A 20,597-nucleotide genomic window follows, 5' to 3' on the forward strand; every position below is an offset into this window, starting at 1 on the left:
TAGTAGCAGAACGCCCTGTGAGGGTTTCAGAGCTTGGGTCCAGATCAGGAAATCTGGGAATGAGGAGTCTTTGGTGAGGCTGTCTGCTGGGTGCTATCACACCGATGGTCCCGCCAGACAGTGGCTACTACAGGCTGGGATTCAGAAGCAGAGTCTGGGGCCTGAGGAAAGAGTCCCATGCCCTGGAATGTGACACGTATTTCTTCATATACGTGTATAGTTGAGTTTGACTTTCACAAAGTTCAGTGTGGCAGATGTGACTCTAGACCGGTATTTTCAAACATTTGCAGGCATAGGTCATCACTAGGGGAGCCGATTAAAAGGTACATCTTCCCATCGTCAGGTAGGATACACCTTACCTGTTCCTCCTTTCGGAGGACAGAATAGAACATGATGATTGGAGCTCGCATGATTCGTGATTCACGGCTGTGCGTCATCAGGCCTTGCAAGATGTCCATCTTCCTGGGGGTTGCACTCGGTAATTACAGAGTTTGGGGTGGGCCCTGGCAATAGGCAGAGCAGCAAGTTTCCGGGCTATCGGGGGAAACCACACATGGTCCCCAGACCACCAAGCATGTGACTGAACTCTGATCAATTTCCATATTTACTAAAAGACCAACATAGGCTTTGTCTTTTCTCTGTTTCTCCCTCCAAGTGTTACGTAATTAAAGCCGAGGCTGTGGGTGAGCAATTCAACAGGGGCTGGGGGACCAAGGTCACAATTAGATTTTCCTGCAGTCGCGTGATAACGGATTATTTCAGCCCTTGAAGAGGCAGGTGGGCGTGCATTCTAACAGTGGGCAGAATGGTCTATGAGTCACCCTCCCATCTGACTGAATGTTTGCCCACACGGAAGATTTGCTCCATCCCTCGGTATGAAATCGGGCTTCCTCCTTGCAGCTGCCTGGTGAGCAATTTATAGGACACAGAGGATGAGGACAGTAATTAGGTTTCGGTTTTGGTTTTGGTGGGTGATTCAAATGCCGTTGTTCCCTTGTCATTCCTGATTTCTGAAGAGTCCACTGCTCTCCCACATTCACATGTAGAAGCCGGAGGATGTTTACAGTTTCTCTGCAAAGCAATTCCTTTGAGAGCTGTTTTTCTGTCTGCACGCTGCATGATTAAAAATAGAAACCATGAGCCCCAGAGGGAGTTAGGAGGAGATCCTCTGGGTGCTTTCAGCTTAGGTGGTTTAGGAAAAAAATATTCCTTCTTTATTTTTGGTAGAGGAGGTAGTATTTCCAACAGGTGGAGCTGGGGGGAAAAAAACCTGTTGCGACTATGTTTCTTAGTGGGACAAATTACTCTTAGGACACTGTTTGAATGGATGAGTTGAAAGTCAAATTTGCCTGCTAAGGAGATGCTCTCTAGGAGATGCTAATGTGGTTTGTGTTGTGATTTCCAAGGATAGTTTCTAGATGACCTATAATGTGTTTTCCTTTCCCTTGTAGATAACAACCCTCTTATTATCTGCAGCCTCAAGAAGAGAACAAAGCAGACCAGGCCATTAGGGGACTGAAATTACACATTTAACTTCATGAACATTGTGTCTAAGTGGCCTCATTCGTTCAACATATATTTATAAGTAGCTCTATGCCACGTACTGCTCTCAGCACTGGGGACGCATCAGTGAACAAAACAGTCCAAATTCCTGCACTTAACGCAGCTTACTTTCTGATGAGGTCATCGTCTGACTCCCTGGCCCTTACAATATGGACTTCGGCGTGACTTTGGACAAGCTGATAAAACTCTCTGAATGTGAATTTCCTCGTCTGTCAAATGTGTTCCTTGTGCTATTTGTGCTTCCCCAGTTCTCCCGGTCTTGAGAGTCACCAGGAATACTTGGTAAGCATAAGCCCCTCCCACAGGGACTCTGATTCGGTACGTCTGGACCAGCCTTGTCCAGCAGAATGGAATATGAGCCATTCATGTCATTTCTAATGTTCTCACAGCCACATTTTTAAAAAAAAAGTATAAAGAAATAAGTGAAATTAATTCTAATATCTTCTTTTAAATATAAATGTATTGATTGATTTTTGGCCGCGTCGGGTCTTCGTTGCTGCACGTGGGCTTTCTCTAGTTGAGGTGAGGGGGGCTGCTCTTTGTTGAGGTGCGCGGGCTTCTCATTGCGGTGGCTTCTCTCGTTGCGGAGCACGGGCTCTATGGGTGCGTGGGCTCAGTAGTTGTGCTCGCCGGCTCTAGAGCGCAGGCTCAGTAGTTGTGCCGCACGGGCTTAGTTCCTCCGTGGAATTTGGGATGTTCCCAGACCAGGGCTCGAACCCGTGTCCCCTGCATTGGCAGGCAGATTCTTAACCACTGCGCCACCAGGGAGGTCCATATCTTTTACTTAATCCCATAAATTCAAACTTCTATCATTTCAAGATGTAGTCAATAGAAAGACAGTCATGAAATATTTTATACTCTTTCTTTGTACGAAGCCTGCAAAATCTAGTGTGTATTTTATACTTACAACACAACTCATTTCGGATTTGCCACCTTTCAAGTGCTCACTCATCACCCGTGGCTGCTGGCCACCGTCTTGGACAGCACTGGTCCCCACAGAGCCTTGGAATCTGTACATTGAACAAGTGGTTCAGATGATTCTTACGTCTGAGCAACTGTGGAAGAGACTAGGCCAGACGCTCCCCAGGGGAGCTCCCAATTCTCACTTTCTATTAGAATTTCGAGGTGTGTGGGGGGCACATCAAAGCATCTATCACTCAGTTGGCAATTAGCACATATTCTTATTTTCAGAACATCAGTTTCGTAACTTATTTGATCTCCTCTGTTTTCTCCCCCTCCCATCCTCTATGTGGTTAAACTGAGAGTCAAGGCTTCTTAAGGATAATGACATAACAGTGCCGGAGACACTCAATGAAGAGAACTTCACACGATCAAAGGGCTAAGGAGGCTGCCTGAGGAGGATAACCTAAAAAGAACAAAGCGCTTCAAGCTAGAAAAAGAAGGTGCAAAAGCCAGGGTGATCAAAGTTTGTAAAGTCATGAAGTAAATGGAAGCCTGAACAGGAACGTTTTGAAATCCAAAACTTAGCCGAAGGATGGAGCCTATTGGATAGCTTGAAATCACTCGCCTTAAGACAAATGATGAGAAAACAATAAGAATTCTTTAGGCAGCAGACACAGAATTTAGAGAACCCATTCCCTCAAGGATAGCAAAGGATATAATGCAAAGAGGTTCAGGCAATGTTTCGGTTTAAGCCCTAACCTCTTACAATATCCTAAAACATTCCCTATCTCCCTAGTAAGTAGTTGGTTTTATCTGTGGGAGGAGGTGAGCTTCAGGTCCTACTACTCTGCCACCTTGATTGCCTCCCCAGTCGCTGGTTTTAGACAGAATACTTTCCCTCTGTCCATCCATCCACCCACCTGTACATCTGTCCATTAAACTTTGTAAGGGTCTACTCTGTGAAATAGGTTTTGTTAGAGGTTTTCATATGCAGGGCTTCATTGAATACACATAACAATTCTGCAAAGTAGATACTATTATATCTTATTTCACAGATGGAGTTATAGGCTCAGAGAGGTTCAGTGACTTGCCCAGATTCATCTGGCTGACACGTCGTGTTAGTGCTTGGTTTAAAAACTCCAAGCCTTAAACAAAGTCCAGTGGTCTTGACAAACAACAGCATGAGGCTAGATGTCTACTAGGCTGACCCAGAGCATTCTTATGAGCAAAGGGGGAAGGTTCTCCTCTCTCAGAAGATCTATCACCATGGCTGAGTTCAGCGTGCCTGCCAGGACCTCGCGAGACCAAAGCCAGCATGCCCTGCACCCCACCAGGCTTGTGGAAACCCTCTTCTGAGTTGTGATCACGTGGTTACAGACGTGTTCAATCAGTTTCATTTGTTGAGCTTTCTTGGGGCAACACAGTGTGACAAACCTTGTTAGAATCACAATAGTACACAATCATCAAAACTAGTGGAAACCATTCAGATCATCTTTTCCAATCTTCTCGTTCACAGTAATGGCCCCGCTGCTGTGTGTCTGTGGCCTTGGCCAGCGCTGGGATTAGAACTGACAGCCTGACTCCCTGGCCAAAGCTCCTTCCAGGCTGGTAAGCTTTGCACACGATGCCCTTTCCCTGCTATCCAGTAGGCAAAACAACTCAGAATTTGACATTTCATTTCTTGACACTTGACGGAAAGGCCTGAGATATGTCACATCAGACTGAAAAATCACTGGGCCTGATAACATGCAAAAATGATTTACAGCTTGGAACTGAAGATTTAGCGCTGGCAAAAGTTATTCTGGGTGACTTCAGAGGAGAGGCTTAAATGGCCCCCATTTGTTTTCTCTGTATCCCACTTTAGAGCTCTTGGTACACGCTATCTTCTCCATCCGAAATAACTGTTTGTTGCAGGGCCCAGCAGTAAGGGCAGGTAAGAGTCACGGGGTTGGAGATACACGAACCGGTAGTCAACAGTCACGAATCACGATTCCCATACTGCACACGTTCAGAACACAACACAGGCCAGTCAAGCAGGGAACGGGGGGAACTAAGGGTTGGGTCCTCCCGCAAAGAGCCTTCAAGTCACTCTGCTTAGCATCTCTTTTGAAGACGTCACGGTTACCCCAGGGGAAGGGATCTTGGCTCTATCCATTGCTCCTGTTCCAGTGACACGCGTGACCCATCAAACTTCTCATCTAAAGCAGTCGTCTTCGTTCATCACTTGAAGACTCCCGCAGTCCCGCAGCGGACATTTCAAAACAACTAGTATGGAAGTTCCCATTGGCCACTGTGACTCCACGTTGAACTACTTAACATGTCTCGACAGTGCTTAAATCCTGTAAGTTTCACAGAAGATGAATAGGAAACCTAACATGAAAGAAATCACCTCATCACAATACCCCATGTGTATTAGATGGACTAGAATAAGCTTAGCTGTTGTAGCAAATAAACCCCGGCCTCTCAACCTGGGACGTGTAAAGACCCTGCTTCTCACTCACAGCACGGTCTGATGTGGGCCGAGCGCACCTCCCGCATGGGTCCCCTGAGCGAGCTTCCCCGCACCGCTCTGCTCTGCGCCTCTCACAGACCTGGGTCCTCTCCTTGGCAGTGACTCTGGGATCCGAATTGTTTTCATAATGCAGCGACACCATCTTAGACTCTTTCCTTCCAGGCAAGTGGGGAGAGAGAGAGATGGAGGGAGGGAGAAAGGGAGGAGGAAAGAGATAGATAGAGAGAGAGATAGAGATAGAGAGAGAGAGAGCGAGCGAGCGAGCGAGCGCCTAGAGAAGACACACGTGCTTGTATTGGCCTCCAGGATCGTGTGGACACTTGGTAGGGAGCAGCAGTCTCTACCACGCCAGATCTGGACTGTGTCCCCCTGCCCCTGCCACACATCAAGAAGCCTTTCTTCCCTAAGCACTTAACCCAGCAAGATGGGCTCCGTCTATTAACAGGTTCTTGGTTCACCGACAGGACTGGAAGCTCTTTCAGGCGAGGGAGCTCCTAATGACCTTCATCAAGTATTCTCAGGGATCATATGCTCATGCGCTCTGGCAGGTGGTTGATTTGGGGGAAGGAGTGTGACTCCAAGGCAGATGGCCTGTGGCTCACTCCCAATGCCAGGTGGGGGACAGGGTGTGAGAAGGGCACCGCTGACTGTCCCTGGGGCCTGGGGGGAGGAGAGGGCGTCTCTCTGAGTAGGGAAGCCCCACTGGCTTCCTTTCCTCATTCAGGAAAAGCTTTCACTCTGTCCTGTAACTCGTTCCCTCCGCGACATTTACAGAGTGGTTGCTATGAGCCAGGATGTGTCCTAGGGGCTCCCTCTGCTTCATAAGAAGGGTGTAGCCAGTGTTGTGAGGTCTGATGAGGGGACTTCACAAAGCACAAGGATAGGGCAGACGGGAGTCATTTGCCTCAATGGTAGAAAAAAAGAGAAATTCCATAAAAGTGGTCATTATTATCTGGAAAATAGTATAGAACAACCCGCAGAGAATGAATTTCACACGTAGGATTACAGCTGTGAAAAAAGTATTGGGGAAAGGACAGCCTTGCCCCTCAAGCCTTAGGGGACAAATATGGCCAACAGATAAAGGAAAGTCTCTGTTCCTAGAAAGCGAGTCAGAAGACGAACTGGCAGAAACTGGTGTGGCCTGCTCCCCTGTGATCTGGTGGAGAACCAGTTTAAGGGGTATTTGATCAGAATGGAGAAAGTTGCCCAGCTGCCTTAAGCCCCTCTACTACTGTCCAGGAGTCCTTGTGGTTCCCTCTCCAAGGAAAGGATTAGACCCAGAGTCTGGGGCTGATGGTTAAATGCCTCCAACTGCAAAGACTGATCAGTTGGTGGGGCAGGGAGCCACGGGCAGCCACAGAGAAAGTTCATCGTCATTAAGTGATACCACCGGGAATTAGTGGGAACAGGACATCACTGCAAAGAATATCACTTCTATGGGCAGACCTTCCACCTCACTTAGGAGTCATACCCTGGAAAAGTAGCTTACATGTTAGTGCTGCCTTTGCGATGGTCAGTGAGTGCGGCCGGCTGAGAGGCACACAGACCAAGGTCACAGTGTGGGTCACAGGGGGCAAAGTCATGGTATGGGGCCGTATAGGAACAGGTGACAGGAGAAAGGACCAGGGAGGAAAGGTGCCGTGCTTGGTACAAGAGTCTGGGACAGTTGGATTTGTCTTGAGTCTTCTGGACGCTATGGTTAGAGGAACAACCCGACAGCTCCTGTTAATAGCAACTGGTCAGAACTGCCTACAGTTACTCCCAATGGGCATCTGTCAAGCTAGATTCCCAGGGCAAGCATCCCAACAGAGACAGAAGCTGTATCTTTTTTTAAGACCCAGCTGTGGAAGTCGCTCTGACTTTCTTCTGCCACATCCTACTCGTTAGAAATGAGCCATTAAGACGGCTTGTCTCCAGCATTTACTGTTTGTAGAGTTTTTGATACTGGCCGTTCTGACTGGTGTGAGATAATAAATGCTGGAGAGGGTGTGGAGAAAAGGGAACGCTCTTGCACTGTTGGTGGGAATGTGAATTGATACAGCCACTATGGAGAACAGTATGGAGGTTCCTTAAAACACTAAAAATAGAACTACCATACGACCCAGCAATCCCACTACTGGGCATATGCCCTGAGAAAACAATAACTCAAAAAGAGTCATATACCAAAATCTTCATTGCAGCTCCATTTACAATAGACAGGACATGGAAGCAACCTAAGTGTCCATCGACAGATGAATGGATAAAGAAGATGTGGCACATATATACAATGGAATATTACTCAGCCATAAAAAGGAATGAAACTGAGGTATTTGTAGTGAGGTGGATGGACCTAGAGACTGTCATACAGAGTGACGTAAGTCAGAAAGACAAAAACAAATACCACATGCTAACACATATATATGGAATCTAAAAAAAAAAAAAGGTCATGAAGAACCTAGGGGCAAGATGGGAATAAAGATGCAGACCTACTAGAGAATGGACTTGAGAATACAGGGAGGGGGAAGGGTAAGCTGGGACAAAGTGAGACAGTGGCATGGACATATATAAACTAAATCTAAAATAGATAGCTAGTGGGAAGCAGCCACATAGCACAGGGAGATCAGCTCAGTGCTTTGTGACCACCTAGAGGGGTGGAATAGGGAGGGCGGGAGGGAGGGAGATGCAAGAGGGAGGAGATATGGGCATATATGTATATGTATAACTGATTCACTTTGTTATAAAGTAGAACCTAACACACCATTGTAAAGCAATTATACTCCAATAAAGATGTTAAAAAAAAAAAAAGATGGCTTGCCTTCAAGGAGAGGTGAATTGGAGCCCTCCTTTTTATGGAGGGTCAAAAATGTTGCAGATATGTTTTGGTGATTTTTTTTTGAATACGCTTCTTTTTTAATTTTTTTTATCATTAACAAGAGTTCAATTTTTTTTACACTTTTTTCTTTTGAAACAAATCTTACACATGATAAATGCACAAGTCTTTCATGTACATCTGTCGAGTTTTGACAAATGAATACATCTATATACTCTAAACCCTATCAAGAGATATAAAACATTACCATCATCTCTGTAAGTTCCCTCAGCCCTTTCCCAGTCTGTTCCTGCCCTAATCCCAGATGCCAGGGGTGTTCTGTTTTTGCTTTTTTCTATTGTAGTTTCAAGATGTTGATTTATACCAGTTAGTATCATTACTGAGTCCTCAAATAATTTTTCTTCGGTTGTTACTTGGTCTTCTTTTTAAAAGCTTATTTTCCATGTTCTGGCCACAAGTTATGTGCATTCATCTCACAGGCCCACTTCCACCCAGGATCTCCCAGAGGCTCATCTGTCATGGGATTCGACTCATGATATCACCATCTAATTAGGTCCAGGTGCAGACAAGCCCCTGAGTTTGGCTTGCCCAGCACAGCACCCTCAGCTCCCACCCTCTGCAGGAAAGAGACTTCCTTACAGAGTGCAAGCGCCCTGCAGACAGAAACCCATCCCCTTTTACCCCTCATGGTGCTTAGCACCAACTAAACATTAAATGCTCTGGAGACATCATCTTGCAGATTTTCTAATGTTTCAGAACAATCAAACCTCGACATCCCTCCCTTCTGTTCCCAAGTAGCACAATTCCTTGTCACGGTTGGCTTTCTGCCCTTGGAGCTCAGGAACTGCCTCAAGAACAGCAAGTAAGCCCGAGTGCTCGTGCCAGTGCAATGACCATCAACAGTGGCAGGGAGGGGCTCTGCGGCGTAACGAGGGGGCACTGACGCCGCTTCACTTCCCAAATTCTCAAACTGCACGCTGCTCCTGGGATCCTCTTGGCAAGCCCTCCCTGCCTTTGGGATATCAGACCAACTGCAAAACCAAAGAGACAGCCTTACATGGAAGGCCCCCTGACACTGCTTACAGCCAAATCAATCTGTTCACGGTCATAACTGAGATACAGGGGCCCCAGCTGCAGCCTTCAACTGGACCTCGATCTGCCTCACGACAGGACCAGGGACGCTGAGGAGTATAGAAGGAAACCTCCTCTTCCCCTCCAGTCTTCGGCCGCCTGTCCCCACGCCCACCCTGCGCGCACACTCCCGTGAGAAAGACTTTTCAGGAACAAAGGGTGACACATAAGAGTAGGAGCTCATTTCATCTTTACAGCAGCCCTATATGTTTCTTATCCTCAGATAAGACACTGAAACCAAGAGGGGCTTATGACTGGCTGGGGGTCCACAGCCCGTGATAGGCAGAGCCAGGATTCAAACCTTAGTAGATTCCAGAATGTGTGCTATTCACCACCACCTCACTGTGAAAGGCAGACAGTGTGTTTTGGGTACAACAATGACATAAACAGGTTTCTAATATAGGACTAATAATGCAACATATCCTACCTGTAGGTCAGGAATTTTATGTAGACTAATAAGAAAGCGCTGAATGTGTGGACGTTGATTTATAATTTATAATGATCGGCGGCCACGCTCTGGGTGCCTTCCAGGAGCAGACACTACACTAAGCATTTTACATATTGTGTCACTATGCTTCATACCCTTGCAACATCGTTATTATAAAAGTGGGAATTGAAGCACTGAGGAGTCCAATACGTTGCCTACATTTGCATAGCTGGGGTGTGACTGGGCTGCGGTACATATGCTTCCTAGCTTTCCAGATACAGCTCCTGCCATCTGTCTAACCTGACTGTCCCTGTCACCATTCCAGCCCTCTATGTAGTATTCCCAGCCCTCCATGAAGTCATCAATTTGCTAAAAATAATTTCTGTGGTTGATGGGTTTTTAACGAAGCATGCTGTCTCTGGCCCCTCCCTAGAAGTCTATGTCCAAGGGGGTGGGGAGTGGGTGTTCAGAGCTCCCGCTAATCTTAGCAGAGGCTCCAGGGCTGAGGCTGTGCCCTCTCTGATTTCTGCCTCATCTTATTTTTAATGAGGTCAAGGGCATCCACTGGGGAAAGGGAGGGGGCTATCTCTCCTGGTGGTGCCTGGAGCTCTCTGCTGTCACCCCTATTTCTTTGGCTTCTCACACAGTTGGTGTCAGAGGCAGAGACATCACTCACCCAGCTAGTCCTTGTAGGTCACGTCATTTTGAGCCAGATACCCCAGGTGGGTGAAGGAGAGATGAACCTCTGTATCTCCCAGATGTCACCTGCCCTTCAAAGCCCTCTTTCCATATCCGACAGGCAATTTCCTCACTGAGCTCTGCCTGGTGGGCTCTTCCCAGGCAGAACCAGCAAACTTGACCCTTCAAAAACAGATGCTGGTGGCAAGAGGCATTTCCTGTACCTCAAACTGTATGAGAAGCTGGTCCCAGGGACCGCTCGAGCTTGGAGTCACCCAAGAGATGGCAGGAGGGGCCCCCCACACGGACCTTGGTGTGACCCGTGGAGCGGACACCCGCTCGGGAGCCCAGCTCAGCCCCAAAATCGCCTCTGGGAGAAGTGCTTCTCCTCTGACGGCCTCTGTCTTCCCATCTGTGGTGTGGGGAATAACTCCATCTCATCTCCCACATGAGCGTAAAGTCAGTGCTGGAACTTGGCTCGTGACGCTGCAGTCAGAGCCCTTTTCTCCATCCTCCTCGCTATCCGTCTTCTCAGCCCAGTTCCTGGTCCCCCCGCCCCCCTGCCCTGGCCAAGCCCCACCTGCTTCCCTCTTTACAGCCACATCTGTCCCTGCCCTGCATGCTGCTGGCTCACACTCACTGCGCTTCCCCATCTGCACTGGTGGGCCTGATGCCTTAGCCATGACTTCTGCAAACTCGACCACAGGGGACTCATCTTACGCTCGCCTCTAAAGATGGGGAAAAGCAGAGGGCAAAGGTTATGCACACTTTTACTCTATTTTCCTGTGATTAACATTAGAGGTGGGGCTTTGCTGTTAGTTGCCTATACGTTAATAATTTTTATGTCTTCCTGTGTATTGACACTTTTTATTGTGAACTGTCCCTCTTTGAACTCTAGCAATGTTTCTTGCCTCTGAATCTATTTTCTATGATAGTGATATCATCTCTCTAGCTCTTTCACAGTCATTGTTTGCATAGAACATCTTTTTTCATCCTTTCATGCTCAAGCTATTTGTGCTCTAGAATCTGAAGTGTTTCACCTGTTGACAACGTATAATTGGATTTGCTTTTTTTTAAATCAAGTTTGAAAATCTGTCTTTTAATTAGAGTGTATAGAACATTCACGTCTAATGTAATTATTGAAGTGCTTGGGTTTCACTCATTTTGCTATTTGTTTTCTCCAGGTCTCATGTATTTTTGTTCCTCTGTTCTTTCTTTACTGCCTTTTTTGTGTTCAATTTTTGTAGTGTGTAATTTTTCTTCCTCTGTTCATTTTTACATATATTTTAAACAGTTTTATTGAAGTAAAATTGGCATAAACTGTGAATGTTTAAGGTTTATAATTTGGTGAGTTTTGACATGTACACACCCACGAAAGCACCAGTATGCCCCTTTGTCTCCCCACCCATCCCCGCCCATCAACATAAAATCCCTGGCCTTATTTCTGTCCATGGGCATTGGTTTGTATAATCTAGAATTTTATATAAATGGAAGCCTACAGTGTATTGGTTTAATCTAAATTCACTCAGCATGATTATTTTTCAAAAATAATACATAAGTAAAAACAAAAATAAATAAGCATGATTGATTATTTGATGATTCATCCAGGTTGCAGTGTATCAACAGTTTATTATTTTGAAAGGCTGAGTACTATCACATAATAGATAGAGAGATATTACTACAGACACAGATATATACTACATTTTGTTTATCTATTCACCTGTTTATCTATTCACCTGTTGGGACATTTGGGCTGTTTCCAGTTTTAGGCTATTATAAATAATGCTGCTATAAACATTCATGGCCAAGGTTTCGTGTGGATATATATTTTTATTTCTCTTGGAGATACAGCTGGTAGTGAAATTGCTGGATTGTATTATAAGTATACTTTTCTAGGATACAGGATTTGAAAATATTTTGTTCCAGTCGAGGCTTGTCTTTTTGTTTTTTTTTTAATGATGCCTTTTGAAGAGCAGGCGTTTTGCGGGGAGGGATGGATTGGGAGTTTGGGAGTAGCAGATGCAAACTATTATCTATAGGATGGATAAACAACAAGGTCCTACAGTATAGCACATGGAACTATATTCAATATCCTGTGATAAACCATAATGGAAAAGAATATGAAAAAGAATGTATATATAGGTATAACTGAATCACTTTGCTGTACAGCAGAAATTAACACAACATTGTAAATCAACTATACTTCACTAAAATAAATTTTTAAAAAAGATAAAAAAAGAAGTTTTTAATTTTGATGGAGTCCAATTAATCAAATCTTTCTCTTTTATTTATTCGCTCAGTTTTTAGTCATTGCGTGCTATATCTTTTAAAATTCCTCTATTCTAAATTATTTGATTATCTTAGTTTTAATTCTCTGTGTTTTCACAAAGTCCTTTAACCAGTACCTGGTTGCGCATTCTGTTTTCATCCACTGTGACCATTTGCTGTCCTCTATTATCTCACCTGGGACCATCTGCACCTTAGATTTCATCTTGAATTCCTTGTGGTACTTAAGCAATACCCAGCACGCAGAAAGCCCTCAAAGAACAAGGGTTGCGTTATTTGTGCATTGCTCACGTGTGCTGTTTGGGACCAGACTACGCTTTGGGGTTCACATTCTTCCTTCAGAAAGACAAATGACGACCTCTGAGATAGGGGACCTCTCCAGTACAACGCCATGCCTTTTAATCAACGGGAATCATGGTTTCATGCCCATCCATCCCTCCAAACTCAAAAGAAACTGCGACACGTGCTTGTTGAGAATGTGACGCGTGCTTCTTGCTCTGTGACCCTTTGATTCATGTTAGATGTGGCCTCAAACACACCCCTCTTCCCTCTGTTGGAGGAGACTGTTTCTTGCTAGCAAATGTTTTGCCTCTGCATCCTGTGCATGGAAAAGGCCTTTGCATCCCGTGGAGATTCTGCGTTTTTACTCAGGTCAGTAGAGGGTACGGGATCCCACTGTGTCATCCAGGTTACGAAACGGCAGGGTGAACAGCCGTGATCTTTTTTTTTTTTTGCGGTACGCGGGCCTCTCACTGTTGTGGCCTCTCCCATTGCGGAGCACAGGCTCCGGACGCGCAGGCCCAGCGGCCACGGCCCACGGGCCCAGCCGCTCTGCGGCATGTGGGATCCTCCCGGACCGGGGCACAAACCCGTGTCCCCTGCATCGGCAGGCGGACTCTCAACCACTGCGCCACCAGAGAAGCCCCAGAAGGGACCTTTTGAAGCCTGGACTGGAATAATGGAAGGAGAGTATGAGAAATATGATGGGACTTGACGACTCTGGTTCCTGACAAACAATACTGGCCACGAGGAATACATCTCATTCCAGATGGCCACACGGCTACAACGCAGTGCGTGTCTCAGCAATGAACTCATCTTAGAAACCAGTCTTTTCAATCAGCCCATGATCTCCAACAGCTTTATCTTACAGATGAGACCAAGATGTACAGCCTCCTGCTGAAGGTCCCAGAGCCTTGTACAGGTTTCGAGGTCCCTAATCTCTGCTCCCTCTAACCTGGCAGTAATATGCAATTGACTCTGCACCCCTTGGGTGCATCTGAAACTTGACCTCCAGGATCCATCCTTACCACTGCCTGGAGCAGAGTGTCACAAGGGTCCTTACCCCTGGCGTTTGTTCCTCAGCTGAACTTTGAGTCAGACCTCTGGTCCTGCCGGAGTCTCCTCTCCAGGGTCCTAACACTGGATTCTCACCTTGTGCCCCAGCTGTGCTCCTGGTTCCCAGGTGTTAGTCTCCATACCTGCTCCCCAGGTCTCCTTGGAGCCCGTGGCTCGGGATTGGGCTGGACCGTCTGCTCGGCTCCTGCTGGATTCAAGGCTGCTCCGTCCTCTGCTCTTCCTGATATGCCTCCAGCCCCTCCTGCATGCTCTTTATTGCACTGACTCCTTGGTTTCACGCACAGCTCCTGGAAACCTCCCTCTACATCACGGATCCAAAATTGATGGTCCCGGTGTGACTGCCTAGTGGCCACCATGCCTCCTCCTGAGTGGCTGGCCGTCTCATGGTTCTGAACCTCCCAGGCCTTCTGCCGCCAGGTTGATTCTGATTTGCGCACTGAACAGTGTTTACAGGGAAGGCAGCTGCTGGCTTTCGTGCTCACCTAAGTCTGGCTGTTCCTTGTCTCCATCGGGGTGTCTGATGGAGGTTCGTCTACGGCTTTGACCTCAAACTCCCTTTGCCTTTTGTCTTTTTAGACACTACTGTTCATCTGCTGGGCTTACCTGCCATGGGCCCTAGGAGGGGAGCCACACTGCAGCTAATGGGATAAAGAAGGGGCAGCCTTTCCCCTCCACCCCACTGACCCTCCCACCTTCCCTCACAAGACAAAAATCTAAACAGGGAATGTACAGAGAGAGCTCCCTCCTTCTACCTGACCTAGCCATTCCAGGCACTTCCTGTCTGCTGTTCCAGGCACTTCCTGTCTGCTGTTCCAGGCATTTCCTGTCTGCTATTCCAGGCATTTCCTGTTTGCCCTTCCTGTCCTTTCCTGCCCTCCTCTGTCAGATCCTGTGCTCTGACTCCCCAGGCTTTTTTGTCAAGTGATCTCCGGCCTGATTCAGCCACTGGGAGACTCGTACTGGGGACCAACCCTCCTCCCCCCGCCCCCCCCCCCCCCCCCCCCCCCGGTTTGAGGCAGTGTCTATGACAGTGCCGTTCCTCCCACAAAGATTCCGCTCCTGCCAGACAGCCCCTCTGTCCAGGAACCCAGCTCAGGTACTGAGCCTCTCACTGAGATGCCAGCTTTTGAAGAACTGCACACCTGGGGAAGGGGGGCTCACTGTGACCATCTCCTCTCTTTGCACCTTAGCCGGGGGTGGGGGCAGCTCCCGGGATGGCTCTTGTCTGGGCCCCTCACTGTGCCCTCCCTCTCTGCTCTGACTTCATTGATTGTCCTCTGTACCATCAATTATACAGCAGCCTTTGGGTATAAGTGAAGTCACACTATATGACGCATATGTCAACTTTCACATAATGCAGCTTATACTGCATTTATCAGGTTTAATACGACATGGTTTCAGAAATACTAAAACATAAACAATGGTCTATTTTAGGATCCCATCCTTAGTGCCATGTTGATTTCCCCTTGCGAAGGTTGAATATGTGATGTAAATCCTTGCAGGAATTCTCAGAACATCTCAGGTGTTTAGTCCTATTCCTATTAAGTTTAAAAAAATTTTTCCATTTCTCAAACTTACCTGACTATAGCTACCCTTTTGTGCCACATCTATTAACAACCAGTGGAAAGGCGTTTCCCATAATATACACTGAGAAATATTGTCATCATATGAAAAATACATGATTCACAGTAGACCTCACATTTCCCATCCCTTCTTTCCTTCTTTCTTTCCCTTCCTGCCAGCCTGAGGTTGAGTTCTAAACCTTCAATGGAGACTGTGAAATAAATTCATGTTTTATGGCAAGACAAGAAAAATCTAAACGTAAGAAGTCTTCTCTGCTCTTTGGTCTCCCCTCTCCCTACTGTGCCTTGTGCGCCTGCATTATGCATGGACCAGACCTCCCCCACGGAAAAAAATACCTGCTCAACCATGAAGAGCAACATCCTCCCAGCATCAATAAGACAACTCCTTAAAGATAACGTTCCTCCTTGACCTTGTGTGGGTCACGTGATCCACCTCCATGGTGCCTACATCTGGATTATGTAAATCGTCAATAATACGTCATCTGATGTACAGCCCTCTGTCTCATAAAATTTACATAAGCTATGTCTTGACTTCTAACGGGTGGAACAGTTCTCAGAGCTTTCTGAGATGCTCTTCCTGGGTTATAATCCTCAAATCTGGCTAGAATAAAATGTTCCATTTCTTTCATAGATCGACTGATTAATTTTTCTTTGACAAGATCTACTTCATCTCTGCTTCTCAATTAATGAAAATTCTATTTTTATTTTTTCGTGGAACCATAGACCACTGGACCCATGAGGAACTGTGCTGGGCAGAAGTCCGATAGTGTCCCCAAGTTCTCAGCCCCTGGTGTACACGCACTTTCTCCTACTTATTGAAATGCTAATCTGGGTGCTGTTCTGAAGGGATTTTGCAGATGTAATTAAGATCCCAAATTAGTTGACCTTAAAGTAGGGAGATTATCAAGGTGACCTAATCAAGTGATCCCTTAAACAAAGGTGAGACTTTCCTCTCCTGGAGAAAGAGGTTCAAAGCACGAAGGGTATTGGATATGTGAGACGGTCTCCTTTGCTGGATTTGAAGGCAGATAGCGTATGTGGCTTTTAGGGGCTGGAGCAGCCCCTGTTGACCCCTAGCAAGGAAATGGGACCTCAGGGCTGTAACCACCAGCAGTTGAGTTGTGTCACAACCATTTAAGCTCCAGATGAGGATGAGCAGAGAACTTGACCATGGCCAGCCTGGACTCGACCTGTCGAGCTGCGAGCTAATAAATGGGTTCTGTTCTGAGCTGCTCACTGCGTGGGGATCAGTTATGCAACAAAAGGAAAGTAACCCAGGGACAATGTTTTTCTCCTTGCAGCTGGGGAAACTGAGGCTGAGAGAGGTGAAGTTGTATCTCTTGATCTCCTACGTGATGCCTTTGGCACCATGCCGGTGTCCAGAGGTGGGACCAAGGTGACTACACGGGGCTCTCTTTCAAGGGACAATTTTTTTACAAGAGGAAACACCTGGTTTTCCATCGGATTAATCAGACACTTGCTTATCTCCACTGCAAACCCCCTTAGGTATCGAGTAGGGGGTGCTTCAGTGGAACTCTAAGTAGGGCCAGCCCTTCATGCTTCAGTTATTTTATTCCCAACCTAAAAATAGCTGCAGCTGGTGCTGTCCTTGGCCTGAGCCTGGATGTGGCCGCTGTTTGCCCAGGATCCTGTTGCCGAGGATGCAAGGCTCCAGAGCTCCCAGCGGGGCACCCTCTCCGGTTCCAAGACAGATGGCTCAGCACTGGTGAGGAAGCTCCTTCCTGCCCCCCTTCCCGGTCGCTACTGCGCCATCTGCTTGTCCTTCCAAACTCCCCCCTTCCTACTTTGGCTTCTGACAAGAGGCAGCAGAGAGAAATTGGGCGTTGGGGGTCAACTGGGCTTTGGGGGTCTTCTCCGTATTTCGTTGTTTCCTGGTACCCCAGTGCCAAGGGAAGCCTCAGTCCTGGGCACGGGAAGTGAATGGCTCCACGTGCCAATTCATAAGCACAATCTGACTCAACATCTAGGTCTGCTTATGTATAACTGGTCAACCCAGGATACGTCCAGAAAACCCCACGGTGCGGTTTAGAGAGTTTTAAACCCCTAAGTCTGACTTAGGCTAAGCCGAATAGACAGGTCTTACTAGAGGAAAGGTTGCGCCGCCATCACTGGTGTACAGTAAGCCTGTCTAAGCATCTGCTACTGGCCTATCCAGTCTTCACTAGGTCCCTTAGCACTAGGTCCCAGAGCAGAAGCATACGGTATAAATCATCAGGGAAATGCCAATCAAACCACAACAGGCATCACCTTACACTTGTTAGGATGGCTATTATTTAAGAAAACAAAACGTAAGTGTTGGCAAGGATGTAGCAAGAAGCGACACATTGTTGAGAAGTGGTACACGGTTGGTGGGAAGGCAGATTGGTAAGGCCGTTACCAGCATGGAGGTTTCTCAAAATATTAAAAATAGAACCACTGTATGATTCAGCAATCCCCCTTCTAGGTATTTATCCAAAAGAAACAAAATCAGGATCTCAAAGGCTCATCTGCATTCCTGTGTTTATTCAGCATTATCACAACAGCCAAGATACGAAAACAACCTAAATGTCCCTCAATGGATGAATGGTTAAGGAAAATGTGGTATATCCACACAGTAGCATATTATCCAGCCTTAAAAAGAAGGAAATCCTGCCATTTGCAATAAGACAGATGGACCTAGAGGACATTATACTAAGTGAAATAAGCCAGACACAGAAAGACAAATGCTGAATCATCTCACTTAGATGTGGTGGAATCTAAAATAGTCAAAGTCATAGAAGCAGAGATTAGAGTGGTGGTTGCATGAGCTGTGGGAGGGGTAGATGAGGGAGATGTTAGTCAAGGGGTACAAAGTTGCAGTTATGCAAGATGAACACTTCTGGGGATCTAATGTATAGCATGGAGACTATAGGTAAAAATACTGTACTTTATTCTTGAAATATGCTAAGAGAGTAGATCCTAGGTGTTCTCACACACACACAGAGGTAACTGTGAGGTCATGGACGTGTGAATTAGCTTGATTGTGTTAATTCTTTCACAGTGGATACAGGTGAACCCCTTACATATATACAATTAAAAAAGAAAAATAGGATATAATTTCTACTCTCAGATAGTATATAAAGAATAAAATACAGATTAAAGTTAAGTGACATAATTTGAAATATACACAAAATCTACTGCATAATGCCCCAAGCCAGAAGAATCACTGTGGGATGAATCTGGAACTTCTTGTGGAGGACATAACATTTGAAATTTATCTTGAAAAAGAAAAACGGAGCTGGAGGAATCAGGCTCCCTGACTTCAGACTATACTACAAAGCTACAGTAATCAAGACAGTATGGTACTGGCACAAAAACAGAAATATAGATCAATGGTACAGGATAGAAAGCCCAGAGATAAACCCACACATATATGGTCATCTTATCTTTGATAAAGGAGGCGACAATATACAGTGGAGAAAAGACAGCCTCTTCAATAAGTGGTTCTGAGAAAACTGGACAGCTACATGTAAAAGAATGAACTTAGAACACTCCCTAACACCATACACAAAAATAAGCTCAAAATGGATTAAAGACCTAAATGTAAGGCCAGACATTATAAAATTCTTAGAGGAAAACATAGGAGAACACTCTATGACATAAATCACAGCAAGATCCTTTTTTGACCCACCTCCTAGAGAAATGGAAATAAAAACAAAAATAAACAAATGGGACCTAATGAAACTTAAAAGCTTTTGCACAGCAAAGGAAACCATAAACAAGACGAAAAGACAACCCTCAGAATGGGAGAAAATATTTGCAAATGAAGCAACTGACAAAGGATTAATCTCCAAAACATACAAGCAACTCATGCAGCTCAATATCAAAAAAACAAACAACCCAATCCAAAATTGGGTAGAAGACCTAAATAGACATTTCTCCAAAGAAGATATACAGATTGCCAACAAATACATGAAAGAATGCTCAACATCATTAATCATTAGAGAAATGCAAATCAAAACTACAATGAGGTCTGTGTCGAATGGACCTGAGGATATGGGGAGGGGGAAGGGTAAGCTGTGACAAAGTGAGAGAGTGGCATGGACATATATACATTACCAAATGTAAAATAGATAGCTAGTGGGAAGCAGCCACATAGCACAGGGAGATCAGCTCGGTGCTTTGTGACCACCTAGAGGGGTGGGATAGGGAGGGTGGGAGGGAGACGCAAGAGGGAGGGGATATGGGGACATATGTATATGTATAACTGATTCACTTTCTTATAAAGCAGAAACTGACATACCATTGTAAAGCAATTATACTCTAATAAAGATGTTTTAAAAAAAGAGAAATATATCTTGAATAATTAATATTCAATTCCAAAAGCCTATCTTTATTTCAGATGGATACATAGATAAATGTATCCATTGAAGAAAGATGGACCAGAAAAGATTTGAGAAGGCAAACATTTCCTCTAATCCCTCAAGCCTTTGATACCAAAATATAACAACCAGAACAAGCTTGCAAAACTTTTGTTTTGCCCATTATCCTGTTTGTTTCTGTATCTTCACTAGAATTTATACTCCATCTGGTATTGAAACAGTTTTGAGACATCTTCAAAATTAAGCACCGTGTAGAATACAAAACATTTAAAAATTATAATAATTCTCTTATTGTCCTGTAAGAACTTTTTTGCCTTCTGTTAATTGACTGTATTCTTCTTACCTTCCTTGTTACCAAGGCAAAAGAGAAAGGCATTGATTTATATTTCTGCTACTTTCTGAAGGCAAACATTCTGGTTTATTTATCAAGCTTTTTCCCATTATTGAATTCAAATGGGGATGAGTCAGAGAATCCTTGGTAAGAGAATAGACAATGCATTTAAATACAGTTTTAGAAAACATGCATAAGTCTTGTTCAAGTGGAAGGAGGCACACCACGAATTTATCTTAGTTGCCTGTGAAACGGCTTTGACTAGGTTATAATAGTCTGTGTTCGTTGCAATCTAACATTCTGGCTTCCTGTAGCCAAAGGACATACAAAACCCTATTAGACTGTGAGTGAACTTGGGCATTAGACGGCCTTTCTCGGATATCAGATGTCTCAAGTGAGCCTTGGCCGGCATGGATTTCCATCTACTCAGAGCTGAATTCTCTAGCAAGCGCCTGCAGCACACTCATCGGGGTTCGTTAATATGAGTCTTATGTTTTCAACACCACGCACGCTGCAGGGAGAGCTGTCGTTCCAGTGAGTAAAATTAGTCAGGTGGAGACCCAGTGGGCTGCAGGGGGATCTGCAGGACTTAAAGGTAATGCACTCTCCACTTTTCAGATTAAAATAGTCTTTTCCATGTGATGGGACCTTCACACA

At 45.5% G+C, this 20,597-nt stretch overlaps 1 non-coding gene across 1 annotated transcript; it reads left to right on the top strand.

Annotated features, from left to right (window-relative positions):
- Window positions 1–336: 336 nt before the first annotated feature.
- LOC132431447 (U8 small nucleolar RNA) lies at window positions 337–481 on the top strand. Its single transcript, XR_009520749.1, has one exon. It is a non-coding gene; the product is annotated as a U8 small nucleolar RNA (small nucleolar RNA).
- Window positions 482–20,597: the final 20,116 nt, after the last annotated feature.

The sequence above is a fragment of the Delphinus delphis genome, chromosome 9, assembly GCF_949987515.2.
Source record: "Delphinus delphis chromosome 9, mDelDel1.2, whole genome shotgun sequence".
NCBI classification, from domain to species: domain Eukaryota; kingdom Metazoa; phylum Chordata; class Mammalia; order Artiodactyla; family Delphinidae; genus Delphinus; species Delphinus delphis.